Source organism: Macrobrachium nipponense, chromosome 28, assembly GCF_015104395.2.
Source record: "Macrobrachium nipponense isolate FS-2020 chromosome 28, ASM1510439v2, whole genome shotgun sequence".
NCBI lineage: Eukaryota > Metazoa > Arthropoda > Malacostraca > Decapoda > Palaemonidae > Macrobrachium > Macrobrachium nipponense.
Genome location: NC_087217.1, coordinates 45,755,990 through 45,760,989, shown reverse-complemented (window position 1 = coordinate 45,760,989; position 5,000 = coordinate 45,755,990).

Below are 5,000 nucleotides of genomic sequence, written 5' to 3'. Positions count from 1 at the left end.
TTATTATTATTATATTATTATTATTATTATTATTATTATTATTATTACTATTATTTCTCTCTATTTTTCCACGTCAGGGGGAAATCCCAACTCGACAGTGGAAGCACACGCATGAAACGGCATGAATTACAATGCAAAAATTATAAAACACAATGTACATTTCTAGATGACTGCGCATTGCTTTAAATCGTTTATCAACTTTAATCAAAACACAGAGAATTGGATAGGAGTGCCTAGGGGCGATACCTGTCATCTACATCCACAAACACTCTGCTATGTATCGTTTTGAAATTGAATAACTAGATGCAAAATCACGACGGGTTTCCGATTTCCTCCATGTCAGTATCAGCAATTTTTTTTAATGGGGTGTCGGGACTGGAGATTATAACATGCCGTTCCGTAATTGATGTCACGAGTGAATATGAAAGATTTTTTATAGATTTCTATAAGTTACGCAAGTCATGTGATGTTTTTTCACTCACTACTTCATGGAAAAGTTCGGACCTCAAAAGAGCTCTTAGGAAAATTTTAAATGATGAATTGAACGTAAAACTGTCTCGTGTACATGGACCGTTATAATTGCAGAATAACTGGATCGTGGTATTAATTATTGTTGCCTTAGGAGTAATTAAGGCTCAAACATACAAAATATAAGCGATAAAGATACCATATCCATTTTCTTAATGAGGTCATGACTGGTTGTCTTTTTTTTATATTTAAAATGACATTATACATACAGGTCCTTTTTTGGCGCAACTAAGTTCACCATGACTTAAAATGTAAAAAATATACACAGATATTAACACGTTTTTTTCTTTCTCTTCAAATATAAAATGTGAAAATCAATTAGTATCTTTTATTAAGTGAAAAAGTAAAAATATATAGAAAGCCTCTTTGGAATTAGCATATTTCCCGCTATTTGAGAGCATACAACGCATACGGGACGTATAGTACTTGTAGATATACAGATATCTCTATGCAACGTTCAACCACGCGCTAGATTACAATTGCATGAAAAGCCCCAGTTTATTTTAGACGTTCAGTCAGGCAATTCCTGATTGAAACTGGAATAAAAACACTCGCTGGCCGCTTGAGATTAAATGAACGTTTCCCTTTGTAAAGGGATCTATCTCCTTCACCCTGACTCTTCATCGTTCGTCTCTCCGACCATATATATTTGATATATCCGCCGTGGTTTTATGCAGATATCATTATAAGCTACTTATGGCCAAGTATCACTTGACAATTTGGCCCCACCTGCGTTGATTTACTCAACCTGATATACAATAATGATTATTATAATCTTTCTAATGCAACTACAATGCCCAAGTCCAGTTTGACGTTAGTGTAAATCCTGAACATATCTTTCTTTATATTACTCACTAATTCCGTTAGTCTCTCAAGCAACATCGTGACCTCACAGGCGGTCACCTATCCAAGTGCTGGCCAGAGCCAATGTTGGCGTTCATTCAATCACTTAGAGACCAGCATTGCTAAGAAGTTACTGCGCGATTCTATTTTGTGAACGCAAGATAGAGGTCTGTTCACTTTATACCGCAAAAGAGGTAACCTTTGGCTTAATCCTACAGGTTTATACGCTTGTAAATATTCCTAGTTATTATAGTAATTATATCATTCAGTGTACACAGAAGCAAAGTGTATAGTCTTTACTAAGTATCTAAATCATTACTATCACCGTATCAATGTGGGACAAATATTTAATGACGATTACATTCCGATAACCATCACTACTTTTAAATAGATTGCAAACCGTTTACTTATCATAAAAATCATTAACATAACCACATCAACTTCGAACCAATATTCAAGATTATTAACTTCTGATAAATATCAGTGATAAACTGTTTATTGAAATGTTTTCATGAATTGTGTTCTTACAAAATAGGCAGATTTGTATCTAAGCGTCATTGGATTCAGTGTGAGTGGTGCCACTCCAAAAGGTTGATGATATTGGTCAAAGTCCTCTATAAAAACGAGGGTAATTGGAAGCAGGCAATTTAACTCTCTATATCAATAATTAAGGTTTAACATACGCGCACGTATTACACGTAATTTAATTTCCGGACTTGAAAGCGTAATTAAAATCATCCGAATTGGATGAACGTTATTTTACAGATGATGAAACCTGTCTGTACAATTACATTTATATATTCCATTACATTGTTGTTATTAGTAATAGTACCGTTTCTCATGGCAAATAAATAAATATAAAATAAAGTATATATGCATGCATCTATCTTTATTTATATCATTTATATTTTTATTGGAGTTGACTGAAAATCTCCGCAGACGACATCTCTGACCCTAATCGTGATTGGCGGAACGCACTCTGCTAACCACCAACCAGAGGCTGCAGATCAGTGCTTTCGATAAATCAGAAGCAAGAATTGACGAACTCTGGTGTTACGGGATAAGGATGCCTACTGTTGGCTTGATATATATATATATATATATATATATATATATATATATATATATATATATATATATATATATATATACATATATATATATATATATATATATATATATATATATATATATATATATATATATATATATATATATATTATATTTACATATATAAGTCATATCACATTACCGGTGATTCATATACATATATCAAGCTACAAATGTCCTTTAATATCTAATTCGCTCTAATTCGGAATTAATATATTTTCATATATGCTTAACCGAAGGGGAATTCTTAGGCGACAATAGAATTGCCGGCCGACGGGCCCGAACCATCGACATCTTCAATTCCAGGAGTGGCAGTGAAGCCTTAGCCCACCCCGCCACCGCAAGAGGATATAAGTTTATGCCGCCTCCCATCTCAAATACTTGTCGCACTCAGGTAATTTGCAGTTTTGGAGACTGCATGAAACCCCCTCGCCCTCAGTAGCGTTGTAGTGGTTTTGCCCGCAGGGCGAGGGGGTTTCATGCAGTCTCCAAAACTACGAATTACCTGAGTGTGACAGGTATTTGAGATGGGAGGCAGCATAAACTTATATCCTATTTGGGTGGCGGGGTGGGCTAAGGCTTCACAGCCAGTCCTGGAATTGAAGAAGTCGATGGTTCGGGCCCGTCGGCCGGCAATTCTATTGTTGCCTAAGAATTCCCCTTCGGTTAAGCCCATATAAGAAAAGGTATTAAATTCCGAGTAGAGCGAATTAGATATTAAAGGACATTTGTAGCTCGATATATATATATATATATATATATATATATATATATATATAGAGAGAGAGAGAGAGAGAGAGAGAGAGATAGTGTTTCCATGCAGAGGATGACTGAGATTAAGACGCGGACATGAGAAGCTGCTTAATAACGACTGACGAAAACTATGAATGAACCTATGTACTACAATCGCCGATGAAGATTTATGAATGACCAGACTCTCTCAGTGATTCATTCAGCGTGAAAACACATCGTGCCAGGAAGACAAGGAGTGACATGGGTCCTTGTTGAATAAAACTGACTGACGCGGGTATTTGGAGTAGATACAGCGATATTCTCTTGGAGTCTTACGTGATTTTCTTAAGAATTACGAAGAAGTTAATCGATACTCAAAGACATGAAATCGGTGGTATATTTTTTTCAATGATATACATTATATATATATATATTATATATATATATATATATATATATATCTATATATATATATATATATATTTATGTGTGTGTGTCACACACCCATATAAATATATATATATATATATATAGTATATATATATATATATATATATTGTATATCTGTGTATGTGCGCGTGTCTGTATGTACATGCGTGTATACACACATGGATGGGAAAAACCTGGGATACAAAAACTGACAGGAAAACCAATACACCTTCAAGCAGTCGTCAAGTAAGCACATTAATACACATAAAATTCATACACACACTTGAGAAACGATCTCGGCTACTCCTAATAAACCAGGAATCTAAATAAAGGAAATCAGACTCAATTTCTGATTAATAAATGTAAAAATAATCTTATAACACCAAAAAACAGACCAGTAGGTAACGGCAAATGCGCGCGATGTATTGACGCAAGTAATTATACGCATTTCATGCAGACCAAAAAAAATTATTTTTAATCGCTTTCATCACTGCCATTAATAATGAAGTGTTGCCAACTCGGCATCAAGGATATAATGGCTGCTGTCTGCTTTATTGCCTGTTGCGGAGATGCAAAAGTTAATTGCTTCCTTATCGGCTAATGAACCGAATGGCGGGGAGAGAGAGGGGGTCAGAGAAAGGAGGATTCAAATCCGATAAAATACAAGAGAGAGAGAGAGAGAGAGAGAGAGAGAGAGAGAGAGAGAGAGAGAGAAGAAATGCATTTTTTTTAGGCACATGGGATCGAACCACTGTCCAAGTGGACGGGGACGAAATCAGGACCCAGGTGACACTATCAAGTCAGCTTAACAGAGACGCTATATAAGTTCATATCGAGTTTCGAGGGGTGATTTGTAAGGTCAGAATCGATATGAACTTATATAGCGTCTCTGTTAGCTGACTTGATAGTGTCCACTGGGTCCTGATTTCGTCCCCGTCCACTTGGACAGTGGTTCGATCCCATGTGCGAAATTGTTATCAACTAAAAAAAATTCCCCTTCGGTACATATATGAAAATACATCAATTCCGAAGTAGAGTGAATTTAGATATTAAAGGAAATTTGTAGCTCAATGATATATAAATGAATTACGGTTCTGTGATGATTATTCATAATAAGGCTACGTGTTTCAAACGCTCAAATGGCTAACATGGTAGATTAGGTTGTTTTCATATCGATTCTTTAATTGCATATCGAGTCTATTACGAATACACCGAGTTCGAGGGTGATTTTGTAAGGTCAGAATATCGATATGAACTTATATCGCGGTCCTCTGTTAGCTGACTTGATAGTGTCACTGGGTCCTGATTTCGTCCCCGTCCACTTGGACAGTGGTTCGATCCCATGTGGGGGCGAAATT